This window comes from Leguminivora glycinivorella, chromosome 5 (genome assembly GCF_023078275.1).
Source record: "Leguminivora glycinivorella isolate SPB_JAAS2020 chromosome 5, LegGlyc_1.1, whole genome shotgun sequence".
Taxonomy (NCBI): Eukaryota; Metazoa; Arthropoda; class Insecta; order Lepidoptera; family Tortricidae; genus Leguminivora; species Leguminivora glycinivorella.
Window position 1 is genome coordinate 5,785,164 of NC_062975.1, and position 17,263 is coordinate 5,802,426.

A 17,263-nucleotide genomic window follows, 5' to 3' on the forward strand; every position below is an offset into this window, starting at 1 on the left:
AACTGTGTCTTTAAGTCGAAATGATATTAGGTCAGTTGAATTGAACTTGACATTACATGTGACGTTGTTTTAATGGCTGGAAAGAAAAGCGATTGACCTATTCTTTAATTACTAGTATCACTTGTCTTTAATTGCTGGTTTCAATATAACAAATTGCGGTCTAAGAGTATACATAGCTACGGGATCTGTTGGGATAGTTTAATAAATGTACCAAAAACCCACCCCAGTTATTAATTTTGTACATAAATATGTTGTATTTGCCGACCCATATATGACTGAAAGTATGTTTTCTAACTAATTCGAGGTGGGTAAAGTTAGGAACAGGAAAATATTCGATTCAGTTAGCTTCTAAACTTAACCCTTCATTCAATAAAACGTATTCTAAATTTAAAATTCCCTATTATTGGAATTGAAATTCCATTGGTTTATTTTCAGCCAATCGGATCTATTCACGTTTTTCTATATTTAAACACGGAATGCTTTTGCTGATAGCCTGTCATTGACATTTCGGACTTACACAAGTTTCTATTTAAGTATAAATAAAAAACGTATTTTTTAATGTACATGCAATTTAACATTGTTAATGGGTAGAATAATGTTTCAAGAAGATCTTATTGTTACACGCTAGAATATCCCTTCCCCTCCCATAGGTACCTACATGTACATAGGCCGGAACTCTATCCAAACTTGAAATGAATTATCCTTTCCTCCATCCATACTTTAAACAGGAAAGGAAGGAATGGAACATGCTCCCCTCATCTGTAATCCCGGGCGAATACAATCTGGGTGAATTCAAGTCAAGAGTGAATAGGCTGTTACTGAACCAGTGAGCTATCGTCACTTTCCATCAGGTGCGATAAGGTCAATCATACTTTAAACATCTGAAAACTCCTTTCGTATTCGCCTTAAGACGGTTTTATTCAAACGCTGTCGTCTTTTTTATGTAAATCCCGAACTGCCAGTTCTAAATGGAATCAAAATAATTCCAAATTCAAGTTCAAGTAAATATTCAGCGTGCGATTGCGCCGTCAACTCCACTAGTAATCACAAGGCAGAACTCTTTGTAGATGCGCACAAAGAGTGAACGAGAAAAAAAGATTAAAAGCTCACTCCAAACCAAACGGAACGCAGCTCAAACCCATGTGTGAGCGTGTGCTTACTTAGTGAAAACACTTATGTGTGCATAGCGATTCGTCTGATCCTTCCATGTGAGTGTTTTGCGAGGGTGTGTGCGCGGAACACGATAGTATCTGGGTCTCGGTTGTCAAGGGCGACCGTACAACCGCTTGCAGCGAAAGCGTTGCGCTTTCAGCTTTGCGTTGTAATTACACGGCTTATTTTTAGCATCGGATGTTGTCGCTTTTTTGTGCAATGCGCGACGCAGCGCTGTTTAGATGTTCGGCCATCCTCGCCTGTAAACTTGAAATCGCGCCCTTGATTTCAGTTTATGGACTAATTCGAATTTCAAATAGACGACATAAACTCTCGGTGAAACAAACACCGCGTGGCGTTTCCGAGCCGTTTCAGTCTGTTGACTTTGAAAATATGTATAATGAAATAACTTTGTAGGAAGTTGCTAGGCTACATTGTTGAGGAAATTTCTGCTGTGCTGAAACAAAATTGTCATGCACACTAATATTGTGTAGTCCCAGCCCAACATAAACTTAGCAACTCACGTTCAAAAGATTGTACTCAAGCGCACGCAACACAATACAATGCACTCGGCGAGAGGGGGAGAACAGATCGATATGGTTTAGTTTTCCCGGCGTGAGGACGACCACTTATTTCTTTGTAGGAACATTTTGATGACACAGAATTTCTAGAATTTAAAGTAATGGTTCTGTTTAACTTGCAATTTTTGTTGACAAGATGACAGAGTTTATGTTATAGTATTTTTCACAGGCATTTTCATTTCTAAACATTTTAATTGGAAGTTTTGTCTTTTGCATATATGTTTATGGCACTTTATTAACAGATTACAATTACAGTGAAACCTGGTTAAAAGTGATACCCTCTGTAAATAAGACAGACATTTTATAAGGCCTGTCTAACTGAGACCCTGAATAAGTGGAATACCTCTTTATGTGAGATAAATTTTGTCGTCCCTTGAAGTCTCACTTATCCAGGTTTCACTGTATTAATAGTCTTTAACGCATCTGAATTTCAGAATTGAAAATTGATTAATGTTTTTTGGAGTATTGTCTACACTTATAACTACTTTGTCAGAATTATCGAAACTATACTATTCGTATATTGCTTATTCTTACAGCGTTACGAAGGCGAATTATAGTTGAACTCATCGGCACTGATTTTTTAAGCTTGTACGATGAATTACTTCAGTTTTCATCTGTTAAAATACAAATTAACATGTATTCAGGAGTATTAAAGTATCAATTGTAAGTTAGGAGTGACACTATTCGAATCTCTTCCGACCTTCAGCCCGAGTGTTACTTTTAAATCATTTATCAGGTTGACTATTTGATCAGTCTCCATCAAGCGACATTTCCTGCGCGCACCGGAAACTGTTATATATCCGCTGATCATAGCTGATAATCACTGATAAGTATTCATATGATTTATTCGCGTTTTGGGTCATTTGCAAAACTTTACGCAATATTGTAAGTTCTTTATCTAGCTTACCCCTTTTTAACTGAGAACAGCTTCATTAGAATATTTCTGTCTCTTGACAGAAAATACACGTTGTTTCAATATTTTATCACATCAAATAATGATGATATTTTTTTTTTTAATCGGGTAAATGTTTACAAAGATACTTGAAAAAGAACTTCCACGCAACTACAACAAATGGAAAGCACAGTCTCAATAAACTTAATAGACCATTCTTATTTGATGGCTGTCAAATCTTCCAGTAGTTGGCAGTGTTGGCACTTGAGCTACAGAGCTTCAGGTTTGACATCAAAGAGCCGACTATAAACTCGCACCGTATTCTTTACAACAATACACGTCAATTCAAAGTTGTCTCGACCCGAGACTTGTTCGTTAACAATGATTATTAAAACTTCGCCATTATGACTCGGAAACTTTCTCACCGCGCTGTATATTCTGATGTAATCACACAGGATATGCACATCAGCCTGATTGCCGTGCCGGTGCCGATTCGGTTCTCGATGGGTGTTATTTGCAGATCGGCATATGACAGTTAAAGGACACGAGATATAAAATAGTTGGTTCGGTACACTTTCCCAGCACCGACGTATATTTTAGTGACGTAAATAATAATTCTTAATTTTGCAATATTTAAAATTCTGAAATCATGATAATATCTAGACATGTGTGTAATAAAATAGTGTAACAATCTTTTACTTGTTAGGACCTTGTATATTTGTATATTTATTAAGTTAGATTAAGCACACCTTCTTTGCATGCTTTGATAAGCAGAATGTACTATGGGACATAATGTATACTGTAAGAACTTGTTTTGTGTACTACATTCTTGCAAATGAATAAATGATTATTATTGATTATTATTATTGATTATTATTGACAAAGCTGCGAACGCTTAACAGCTTCATCCGACCGATTCAGGATGGCCATAAACCGTGACCACCACCATCATCATCACGGACTAAATTAACAACCATCTGTATCTGTCTGAAGTCATCAAAACAGGTACGAAGATTTTGCTGTTATTCATTATACAGATTTATAGATGCAACGATTTTCGTGATAGTTATCCATCGTAAGATGATCAAAAACAAAATAAGAACGAAAAACAATAGGAACAAAAGACGAACATGAAGGTTAATCCACAATTTGATAAGGCGCGATTTCTCGATATAGAGTTACGTCCCATCCCATTCAGCCGGTTGAATAGCGCCGCAGATGTGGCGTTTTTTCACAACCATCTTTCCCACACTACCACTTTTTCTGATGCCTCAAAACTATAGCACACGAACGCTGTAGCTCCTAATCTCATTGCCATGCGACTTCCACCCATGAGCACTCAAGGACAAGAGCTACGCACTTCAAATTCAATCGCAGAATAAAGTGAGCAAAACGCACTTTTGTAAACATTTTTTGTGCTCACGTCTGTCTGTGCTATCGGATGCGACATCGGAAATTGAGCATTTTTTGTACTTACACCTATGAGATGGAATTGTTTGAAGGAAGTCGCATATTACAGTGACTATATGATTTAGTATTGTTTCCTTTCAAACTGTAGCAGGATCGACTTCGTTTCTTAAGAACCAATTGGTTTCTGTTAAGAATAGTGTAGGTATAAAGTACAATTCTGTCACAGCATTACCTTACTATTAGCATAATAGATATGTACAATACGTGTTTATATTTTTTAAGGCTTTCCACCTCGCTGACCGTCACTAAAATCCCTTTGCGTATGTATCAACAGATGAGTGCAGAACTGCAGACATGTATTTATGCCGAATTAATTCGTCCGATCAAAATTAATATAGTTGTCCCGGATTAAAACCAACAATTCGTTACTCTCCGAAGACTGCTGATTAACTCTATTTGCTATAGGTAAGTATGCAATTATTTCCTAGCATTTTAAGCATTTGCCAATAGACCGGTGGCAGAACAAGAGCATTCACCGGCGCGACTCGCCCTCGCTAAAATATTCCCCACAATTACATTTCTACCAAAACTTTTTCCAGCAGCGCTGTTTGAACTTTCCCTAGACGAAAAGGAAAAGTATAGAGGGAGCTACTACGAGTACATGTACATAGGTATAAAAACCTTTAGAGCAGCATAGAACTTTAGCGGTGTACCGTGGACGTTATGAAAACTGAAAGCGTCTTTTCAGTTTGCTCTCGAGCAATAAGAAGAGGATTATCCTTCAAGAAAGTATGAATTAACTTAAGGTATTTGTGGCAATATAGAATTGGGGGTTGGATGAAAGATGCTTGAGACTTTAGTACAACATCGTTTTAAAAGATTACTAGGAACGATAGGGCTACCTAGAACATGAGCATATTTTTATTATATATGTAAGTAGTAGTTATGTGTTTATGAAACGCAGTCATAATGTGAACTTTCAATAAAATATTACGAAATATATGTCTAAATTTCCCTTTCTTAGAAACCTCGAAACATTTCAAATAAATCATATTATTTTTCATTTGACCATATAAACGTTTCTTTTACAGGTTCAGATTTCCCAAGAAGCAAGGAAATCGTTAACAATGAAAAATTCCAAAACTAGACCGCCGTAGGAAACATAACTCGCTTGTTCAACTAAAAAGGAAGCATGTGGCATTGCACAATCCAGCCGCCGATGTACCAACAGTTAGCTCGAGCGAAATTGGCCAATTTGTTTATTTGTTTTCATTGGCCTCACTGAACTTGACTCCCCATTATCGCATTCACGGGAGGAAGGCGTATTATTTATTCGATTATTCCGTGGGACCGGGTCTTCGCAACTCCAAGAATGATCTCTGAGCTCTGACGTTAATGTTAAACTTTTGCCTACTTCTGTAATCTCAAGTAGGTTATTGTCCTCGGTACTGCTGATCGGATCCAAATGCCGAATATAAGCTACAATGATTGCATTCATGATACATTTATCATTCTAACGAATATGATTTGGGAGCCCAACCAAAGGCCAAAAAGTATTCGGAGAACATTACTCGTCGAGTTTATCGGTCATCCAATAAATATTAATTTCGGGAAGGTTTGTATAAAGCTCAAATTTTTCCTTGAAGCCTCTTCCTTTCCAATTTATCTTAGTTCAAGCCAGTTCCCGAATCTCTAGTCCAAAAGTTTCGACAACTTGTACCTTCGTTGTTCGCTAGCGCAAAACTAGTGGATTCACTTTTGCTCTCAAGAAAGTGCTCTTAATGTGGATATACAGTCAGGCAGGGATAAAACTGACTCTTTGAGGCTAGATAACCTATTTTCTAAGCAGACTTTAACTTCAGTTGCAATCAAATTGTGCGTGGCCTTCTGATGTATGTTGAAGATTGATAAAAGCTCTCTTTTCTTTAAATTAGAGACTTGCTAGAATCCCATTCAATGCCATCGAATGAGTAGATATTGATCTTCTGCCGAGCCATTGTTCTACTATTGGGTTTTCTTAACTGAACTTAAACGTCGTAAGTACAAGGTTAATAAGAATCTCGGTTCGAAAATTATTCTTTTTCAGCTTGATATCTTTTCTAAAGAGCAATTTCCCGTGCTTGTTTAGGGTCGAAATGGAAGGACCATCTATTCCTATGCCATCCTTAAAATGTTGGCGTGTAATTTTATTTTTTCGTGATGTTTGAAGTTTTTGTAAGAACATAGGAACGTACTGGACTACTAAATGCAAACTTTTAAAGGCTAAATTGCTATTGTGCCTTATCATAAACATCGAGATTGATTGTTACTTCCAAAGACTAAAATACTTGATCAATACAACACTACTCATGCAGCATAGGTATGCAAAAGTTACATAGGAAGTAGAATGACACAACAGTATGGAAAATGGAGACAAGTGGGGCAAACGAGACGTTTGCAGGCCCTACAGAGATAAAGGAAAAACAGGAACTACGGATGTGCTGGAGTACACACAGAGGAAGAAATGAAACCATCATACACTATTCAACTACAGGAAGTGCAATCTACAGTCGCATCGATAAAAATCGACATTCTTCCCAGTTTAAACTCGTGTCAATTAAGGGCTTAAATGATGTGACATCATGCAGCAGCGGCAGCAGCCGATGCGTCATGCGATGACTGCTTCGTGCTATCGATTCGCGAAAGCACACAACGAAAGCTCCAGCGGAAGCACGCGAACGCGCACGGCGCGCTTCACGCTCCAGCGCCGACAAGCTGCCTCCAACTAAAACGCACAAAAAACCAGAAGCTTCCTCGGAATCTACACTTCCACAACTCGAAAGCTCGCACAAAACTTTTCAATTCGGCGGTACCTTCTCTCGTGGCTCGATCCATGCGCCGTCTTCTTTCGCCGCCTTGGTAACGCAAAACGGTTCGAAGGACGCGAAAAATAAACAAAAAGGGAATCAGAGTTCGCGATCGCGTCAGTTGCGCGTGTGAAGCTTCGCGCGGGGATGTGTTGCGCGTGTAAGCGCGGCGCGGGTCGGCGGCGGACTGGCGCGCGCGGCGCTCGCGGGCCGGGGAGGGCGCCGCAGCTGCCGCGGTGACCAATGGCGGCCGGTCACGTGACGCCGCACGCACCCCGCGCCGCGCACGCTTGTTTACAAATAATAATAATAGGCGCCGCTACAGCTACGCGCTACGAGCTACGCACAGCTGTCGTTGCATTTGGCGGGATTCGATTCGGTACCGGCTTCGATCTGTTTACGAAGCTTTCGCGTCTCTATCGATCCACGCGATTTTACAAATTAAGCGCGCCGTGTTTACCGGCGGAAGTTCTGTAGTCCGTTCCCATTTTCCTTAACCTAAAAAAGGGTTGATGTATAATGAAATTATTCTGCAATTTTAGCGGAGAGGGTGCGACATTCATCCCTATTCGCGACAGGTTGATGTTTCCGATTGTTTTGCGTTCAGGATGTAAGGTGCGAGGAGGGTGATTGGTGAACCCCAGTGCGTTCCCCTCGTATCTGAGGAGCTAGAGGTGGACCACTTGACAAACGGTAATAATTGATACGCGGGGTATTTAGGTCTGCACAGGTGGGCTGGTCCCCTCTTCACACCTTCCTTGAACTTTGCTGGGATGATAAGGCGAGAAGCCGCGTCTTCCTACTTGTTACAAGGGTTATTTAGTGTCAAAGGGGATAAGTAGTGCTGTGTATTGTTTAAAATAAACAGTGTGTATTGATTTTTAACTCCATAACATCAACTTCTAGGATATGTAATTCAAGGGCCGTTTTCCTACCTACACCCAGGCAATTAACACTTTCGAAACCGGGCTCTACGCGGCGCTACGACATTTTCGCTACATACGGGTTTCCCCATGTAATCGGCTACGCTTCTACGAGCGGTGTGCCCGACAGTCGGGTTCTTGAAGGGTGAAAATTTATAGGCGGTAACCTGGTGCAAGTTTGATTACGACCACGTGAATAATATCACAATGAAATATATTTTATGACTCATTAAAAGCTCATTAATGGTGACGTAATAAAAACACCTAAGTAACCGTCAATCCATTTACACCTTTTTTTGGCCGGTGCCACTAAAACCGAAACGCAGCAATCGGTAAATAACTATAGGTACAAATTACAATAATACCTACATAGTATAATCCATACTAATATTATAAATGGGAAAGTGTGTGTGTCTGTTTGTTTGTCCGTCTTTCACGGCAAAACGGATCGACAAATTGACGTGATTATTTAAGTGGAGATAGTTGAAGGCAATGAAATGTCATAGGCTACTTTTTGTCTCTTTCTAACGCGAGCGAAGCCGCGGGCAAAAGCTAGTAATTAGGCTTGTGTCGTTCACGAACTATGAACTGTTAGGAATAAAATCCCATCAATGACCGAAATGAACTGAATCTTTCCGTGGTCTGAGAATCGGTCTTTGCTCATTTAGTTCAGTATAGGATCGGCGAGCGCGAGCGGTTTGGATCGAGAACGAATGTGTGACTGCGCCGACCGAGAGCGAGAGCTACTTAGCAGAACAACAAAAAAAGTCAAGTTTTCATATTAAACTTCGGTTACTTACAACCTTTCGGCCCGGAATGTTACTATCTGTGGACTATTCGTATCATTTTGACACTATTCGGTCCCATTCGTTCTGATCTTTCCGACCGCAGTGGTCGCTGGTCTGGCTGAACTAAATGAGCAAAAGACCTAAAAGAGCGAACTAGTTCGTGGGAGCGATTGAACGAGATCGGAGCGGTCCGATCAACGAACGAAACGGCACAAGCCTGAACGAGATCGGAGCGGTCCGATCAACGAACGAAACGGCACAAGCCTACTAGTAATGTAATAACAGAGTACACAGTTCACTTACTTGGTCATATCATTTTATATTTGATTTCAGTAGATCTTTGCCTTGATTTCAGAATGTATTTCTTGAATAAGTTTGTAAGTTAATCACATTATCTAATATTGTAAGTTAGTCACATTAAACCGCATTTTAACGCCTGCTTACGCAAGTGAAAAATAATTAGTTTTTACATTTCTTCTTTTCATTATTTACATTTATAAATATTCATTGAAAAATGTCATTATCGATGCACCTAATTGACATTAGGCGTCAAAGTAAATTCCAAACAAGGTATGTTGACCTATGGTCTATTATTAATATTATTATCTTTGTGTTGACCATTTATGATTTTCATTGTCAATGTCAGAATGTCACTGTCTGGTGTCTAAACTTCTGGTGTCAAACTTCTCTTACTTTTGCTCTAACTTTGCTTATTTTGATTTTACAATTCCATCACAGTCTCCGGAAGCAGTTAGTGGCTAGTCCTCGAATATTTATTATTTACAGTAAGTCATAACACTGTATTACCTACCTTATGTTCACTATTGGTAATTATTAGCTATGGCCATAGAAAAACTGGCAAATGCGGAGTCACTGCTCTTAAGGACAGACTGGAATCAAAGATTTTAGGTATTTGGAATATATAAAGTATCCCATCAAAAACCGGCCAAGAGCGTGTCGGGCCACGCTCAGTGTAGGGTTCCGTAGTTTTCCGTATTTTTCTCAAAAACTACTGAACCTATCAAGTTCAAAACAATTTTCCTAGAAAGTTTTTATAAAGTTCTACTTTTGTGATTTTTTTCATATTTTTTAAACATGGGGTTCAAAAGGGGGGACGCACTTTTTTTTCCTTTAGGAGTGATTATTTCAGAAAATATTAATATTATCAAAAAACGATCTTTGTAAACCCTTATTCTTTTTTAAATACCTATCCAACAATATATCACACGTTAGAGTTGGAATGAAAAAAAAATCAGCCCCCACTTTACATGTAGGGGGAGTACCCTAATAAAACATTTTTTTCCATGTTTTATTTTTGCACTTTGTTGGCGTGATTGATATACATATTGGTACCAAATTTCAGCTTTCTAGTGCTAACGGTTACTGAGATTATCCGCGGACGGACGGACGGACGGACGGACGGACGGACGGACGGACGACAGACATGGCGAAACTATAAGGGTTCCTAGTTGACTACGGAACCCTAAAACAAAACTTGTAAAAAAACAAAGTCCCGCAACTCAATTCTTCTTGCGTGAAAAGTTGTGAGATCCATGATCCATGTAATACCAAGTCGGTTAATTTATTCAGTCCCTACTTAAAGGATGTAGTTTATAACTAACCTAACAACATCTTAATTATAGCGACCATATCAATATTAAAACTATTTTATGTTTTAAAGAGGAGATTGACTTGACCGTCGCAAGAAACATAAATTAGCTGGTCCATGTGTCATTCGTCCATGTTTATTAGTTATTTGTTTTACAAGTGGGCAAAGTTGTTGTTTAACCGCACGTGCCAATATTGATACCCGAGCTAAATTAAAATCAAACTAAATAAAATCCATTAATTTATTCAATATTTGTGAGCGTGCACGGAAAACGTCCCACTTTGTCGATTGCTATAAAGCCGCTTTGTCAGTTTATTCATATAAAGATACAAGTAAATCTCTCCTGAATAGTAACGGACAAAGTGGGACATTTTACTAAACACACTCACATTTATGATTCAAAATCATCAGTTACCTATTGGTAAGTTCTATCAGCCAGCTTAAGACATCATCACATCAAGTTAAAATTTCTATGAAATTATATACTTTGCACTCTTGTAGATAAAATGCAATTTTGATATCCTAAATGAGCATTTCTTTTTTTTTTTGCCACTTATGAAGTGTGATATTTTTGAAAAAAAAATCTATTTCTACTCAGAATTACTAGCTTTTTCAATCTTATTAGTTAAAAAAATTGTCCCATACGATTTTTTGTTTTTGTTACCATTTCCCGTACATGTTGTATGGGGTAACAAAAGAGGAAAGTAACAAAAATGTATGGAAATTCTGGGACACTTTTTGTCTCCCAGTGAGATTGAAAGTACTCGTGATTCTGAGTACAATGGACCTAAAATTCCCTAAAACAAACAAAATTTTTTTATTGGCAAAAAAAAAAAGAAATGCTCAAATAATATATAAAAAATATCCTCAACTTACGTAATCTAACAACAAGTAAAGCATCAAAGATTGCACCAAATAAGTAAGTGGAAGTGTAGTTGTCACCCGCACCCCGCACCCCGCGGCTGCCGATGAAAAATGACACTTCCGAAACACGCCGGCGGCGGCGACCGATCGCTCCTCGCCAAATTATACTGCTCTCTATAGTGTAAAATTCATTCGAACACATATTTATAGGTACTGTCACCTGCATAAATATGTGATGATTTCTATTAGAGATGCAACGAATAGTTGTTTGGCCGGATACCGGATACCGAATATTCGGCCTAACCATGGGCCGAATATTCGGTATCCGGCCGCCGAATATTCGGACAGCAGAATTTTACCTACAATACCTACAATTTAAGCAGGGAGCGGGCGCGTCGTGCAGGTTTTGACTTGTTTCGTAGTGAACTTCGCGCGGAGTCCGTTTTTGTTTAAATGTTTATTTTTTTTATGATAAAGGGCTTTGATTATAAGTATTATAAGTATTATAACCGTAACTGTTTTTTTTACATTTAATTTGTTTACTCTAAAATCATTCAATCAAAAATAGCACATGCGGTATCCGGCTGGATAGTACGTCACTATACGGTATCCGGCCGAATATTAAAATAAGGGCCGAATAGGCCGGATACCGAATAGTAACCGAACATTCGGTGCATCTCTAATTTCTATACCTTGTCATATTAACGTCTTGTTTGAAATGTCATACGAAATTGACAAACGACTAAAAGCGACAAGGTACAGAAATCATCACTTCTTTATGCCGGTGACTGTACACTACCGACGTTGGTGGTAAACAAGCATAAGGCCTGTTGGTAAGCGATCTCCGTAGCCTTTATTTAGACGCCTGCAACTCCCTATATCCCTAATAGGTGTTACACGAGCTTTGCTTATTTACAATATTTGCTTACCCTAACCACTCCGTAGATGGTAGTTTACTAGAGTTGTGCCTGCTCGTTCACTGAAAAGATCGCTCCCAACTAGTACGATCTCCGAAGTGTACTAGTTCGTTCTTTTAGCACATTTAGGACAGTAGTACACCGAGAGAGCGAGAGACAAATTGTGCATATGGCGTACAGTAACGCTCGCTCGTACTAGCCGAGAGCTGATCGGCCGTTTTCGCGCGCTCTCGGTCCGAATCAGTCGGTTTTAGTTCGGTTGCGGTCGGATCACACGGATCGCTTTGCTGTCATTGTCACTCCTCGGCTCTTTGCTCCTTTCGCTCCCATTCTATTGCGCGTGTGTGAGTGTACTAAATGTACTAGAGAGCAGTGAAATTTGGGAGTCGTTCGGTCTAGTACAGTGCAGGGAATCGTTTCTTTTGTACTATTAGTACATGTCCTACACAAGCCAATGTGTTTACTGAAAAGTTAAAAGTAAATTAAACGCTTACTTTGTCTAAGTACCTGACCTTGTGAGAAAGCTCACATCACATCTAACAAAAAGATATTCTAATGTTGAAACTACTTATTAAAATAGAAGCAGGGATTCTTCTGTTTATTATAGCTTCATAAATTGACTTCGTTGAAGATTTACATATTGATAATGAACGTCGGCAGAATGACGTATGCTCCCTTCTTGTTATTCCGAGAAAACCCCATACCCTATGTAGTTAGCGGCTTAATATGCTGTCTGTATGACTAAGGGTTGAAAAAACTAGTATTCTAAACTTTATAATGTAAAGTCAGACCAAGGTAACTCTGCGTTGTATTCAAAGTCAAATTAAAATGCGTCGTTTATAATTATAACGACATCGACAGGGTGAAATTATCTTAGAAAAAAAATATTTATAATAATCACTGCACTTGTAATTTTTTAACGCACGTTAGCACATAAGATTTAACCGTTAATATTAATTTTATCCAATAAATTAAATTGAACTTAAATTAAAATATGTAATCTGCTAATAATCAGTCAACCTAAAATAAGCCACAATCGCCGTAAACACTTACATAAAATTTAAAATGCTCGAAATTTAAATGGACTCGTTAAACTGCAGCTACTAACGTCCCAGTACAAGCCATAATATTATTGATTTTGCTCACGTGGTCGCCATTTATGATAATTGATAACTTAATCGATATACCTATCTGTCGCCATTGCTGAATCACAAAACAGTCATTCATGCCTACAAACAAATTCTGGAAAACGGCTAACATTCGCAACTGACCAACCCACCCCCGACCGATGACTCACGAGAAATTCACCCGCTCATTTCCTCGCTAGCTGCTGAACTCATCACCGCACCAGCGCCATCTGTTGGTAGCCACATTAATTACAGTTTTTGTAAGCTTCTGCTACAATTATACACGATAATTAATAGTAACCCTGTTATGATTAATTATACATGCATGTTGCATAAGTTTACGCTCAAATATGTTGTGTTGTGAATACCTAAGAAGTTCAGATGTAAACAAAAATTTGTTGTAGGTATGGTGTAATAGTTACGCAATGCCTACGACGTAGCTACCTAAAGCGTTCATAATTTTCTAAATAAATCTAGGTATGCAAATAGTGTTATAATGTGTATTTATTATACCTAAATAAAACACTTAAGTAATATGAATATTAAATAAATCAAGATTTAGTTATCTGCATTTTAAAATAAGATTGCAACGTGCAGACCTTTCTTGCACCGCGAAGCGCCAATTTCATTGCTACAAAAGTGCGTAATATCGATTACCGGCTCCCTTACCCCATCTTCCGTCTCTTTCTTCTTCGACGCACACTCGCAAATGTCAAACGCAAAACGTCATAACTGTGAACGCAGCGGTAAGCGCCGACTTTGTGCGGGAAAAATAGACGCCATTATGTCAGTTCCTTACGTCACTTACGTCATTTTTTCGCGCCATGAACTTCCCCCGTCGCGGTAGTCATGACAACCGATCTGTCACACGCACAGAACATAAAATGCAAGCATTGATTTTTTCCCTTCCTCTTTTACTTTTATGCGTAGCGACGTTTTACTTGAACTTTTGAAAGCTCGAGTTTTAGCGGTGGTTTTGATAATTTACGGAAAGCTTTTTAACCGCACTTTTCTTTTTCTACGCTGTTGGTTTCGTGGGGATGTAAGATTGAAAAAGTTGCGTTCTTTTTTAATCGGAATTATGAGAAGCAAGAGTTAAGAATACATACACTTATTTTAATCACCATTAAAAAGAAAAAAAAAAAACAACTTGTAAAAATCGTAAAGAAACCCAATCCTTTCACACAACTTGAAAGAGCCATTGGATCGAGAAATACAGAACATGTTTACAGCTTAAGAGAAAATTTGTTAAGGTAGGTTCAGCCCCAAGGGTGCGCCAAGGGTTTGAGCCCCAGATGTGCCCCTCGTTGACTCCATAGACGGAAAATATGCTGTCTTGAGACCGCGGGGTACCTATCTAAATTATTTATGAGGTGGCTGATGGATCAATTTGATTTGTTTTAATATTTTACAATCCTTTTCTTTTAATGAATGATTTCAATGTATTGCTTTCTAAATAATAAGTTACTAAATATAATAATACACTTTTAAAAAAATATACTTAGCTACTTACTAATTTTGAAGCAGCAGGCTGCAATCGCAAATTTTATGAGTCAAAATAAGTAGTAATAATAAATTACAATGCAAGTGCGGAAAAAAGGGTATTCGAAACGAGTGACGATAAATTAAAACACGACGGAGGTATTTTAAATCGATAGGAGTTGCGAATTCCCTTTTTGCATGTGTATCATACGACATTTAACTGAACATACGTAATAGCCCTTTTTGGAGTTTCGCTGTAGTGATGTAGTCACACAGGTACTTAAAGTAATGTGCGCAATATACGAGGGCGACATTGAAAGTTTTTAGAACTGGCCACATGTAAAGAACATAATTAAAAATAAAGTTAGACCTGGGGCCCGTTTCTCGAAAGGTACAAGCCTTGTATTACAAGTGTGTTTCCATGACAACCCATACGATTTGACAGTTCGCGCACTTGTAATACAAGGCTTGTACCTTTCGAGAAACGGGCCCCTGGCCTGGCCACTTGTAAAGAAGATAATTAAAAAAAAATAGAACTTTTTGCCAATATAATTGTGTGTGCATTTCATTCATTTATCATTATCATGTATTGTGGTTTACGGTTTGGCAGCAAAATCAAATAGTATGTATTTCACGAGAAAAAAAATTCGTACCATGATTTTCTATGTCTTTGGATGGGGTTACATTCTGGTGGCCTATAAACTATTGTCATATTTTCACTTGTCAGAGCACTATTTACATAACATTGTATGTCATAAAACTTGGAAGTCAGAATAATTTTTGAACATAGCTGTTTTACGTCATAGCTGTGCTATGTCATATTTCTTATTGCAATATTTTTTATGTTCATTAAATTTTAAGTCATAAGTTTGCTGAGCATAATTGTCTTTATTTCGACGTATTACTATGCATAGTATTAATATTGTATACAAAAAAGAAGTCATATATTTAGAAATCATAATACGTTCCATTTATAACTCTGTTTAGGCTCGAATTTAATGTACTAATAAGTAACACAAATCTCATATGACATAGCCCAGTTTGGTGCGACGACGATAATTTCATCGACAAACAAACAGTTTACAGAGTAGGTTTAGGTTAGGTTAGACCTGTGATTTACACAGAAGCAAACGTATTACAGGGTAGGTTTAGGTTAGGTTAGAACTGTGACCACACAGAAACAAACGTCTTACAGAGTAGGTTTGGGTTAGGTTAGAACTGTGACCACACACAAAAACGACCAGCTTACATAGTAGGTTTAGGTTAGGTTAGAACTGCGACCTACACAACAACGAATGGCTTTTATATTAGGTTTAGGTTATGTTAGAACTGTGACCACACACAAAAACAAACAGTTTACAGAGTAGGTTTAGGTTAGGTTAGACCTTTGATTTACACAGAAGCAAACGTATTACAGGGTAGGTTTAGGTTAGGTTAGAACTGTGACCACACAGAAACAAACGGCTTACAGAGTAGGTTTGGGTTAGGTTAGAACTGTGATCACACAGAAACAAACGGCATACAGAGTAGGTTTAGGTTAGGTTAGAACTGCGACCCTACACAACAACGAACCGCTTTTAAATTAGGTTTAGGTTAGGTAAGAACTGTGACCAAACAAACAATTTACAAATTGTAAAATTTTAGAAAAAATCATAATTGAAGTAATATTATGCGTAATAAATTGTACTTAATTAAAACAAAAAAATTAAATGTTTCAAGGGGATATAGTGAACTATTATGGCTGATAATAAATATGCTAAAAATCGTTATGTATAAAACAATTATCAAACCTGATAAGTGTGCTGATAGTTAGTATGACATTTGATTATTATAATCTAAGTTTGTATGAATAAGGAGTATATGACATCTATTAAGTATGACACTAATTATTAGAGCAAAAGAAGTATGACAAAAAATAATATGATTTCCTATATGTATGCACATTGATGATGATGCCATAAGTTGTTATGCGCATAGAAGATATTACAAAAAAATATATGCGACCCGATATGGACCCCTTTGGATGTCATTTAAGTCAACAAAAGTGTTATACTTGACTTCGTTTTGCCTTTCACGATGAAGCCCCATCTCGTGGCACTGTTTACATCTGGTTTAATAAAATTAAACCTGGTCATATTAATTTTACCGATGATCACGGTGAGGGGGGTCCATTTTGGCTATTATAAAATTATTTGTTATAAAATTATTGTTTATACCGATTTGTACTCCGAATGATCATTTCTCATAATTTTACTTATCATAATTTTGTTTCATTATTATCAATAGTACTAAATACTATCACTGTTCATAATAATCATTTAGCTGAAAATTTTTAATCATAAATTCTATACAAATATTTAATAACATTCATAATTTTGTGTTTAAGAAAATCATTCATCATAAAATTATTTAAAAAGTTTTGGGGAATTTCTATGAAAAACTTGCGCCATTTATAGAAGCGCGCTTGGAGGTACATACAATTTACATTAAAAAGTCGTTTCTGGTTTGCTCACGGTCAACCTAACACGCTCCTCCTCGCTACGCTCGTCGTCGCACCTAACTGGACTGTCACATGTGATTTCTGTTCTGTTAACAATAATATAACGATAAATTATATTACTCGCAATCGTTATGATCAATAAGTATATAAACATTAACATTAGTATAAAATG

The 17,263-nt window shown here is 37.7% G+C and overlaps 1 protein-coding gene across 1 annotated transcript in view; it reads right to left on the reverse strand.

Moving 5' to 3' along the window:
* LOC125226459 (DNA N6-methyl adenine demethylase) overlaps positions 1 to 7,057 on the reverse strand; it is a 158,759-nt gene extending 151,702 nt beyond the window's left edge. Inside the window, 1 exon segment of the mRNA XM_048130444.1 lies at positions 6,888 to 7,057. The gene's annotated coding sequence lies outside the window, so the exon portion shown is untranslated.
* Between the last annotated feature and the right edge of the window lie 10,206 nt (positions 7,058 to 17,263).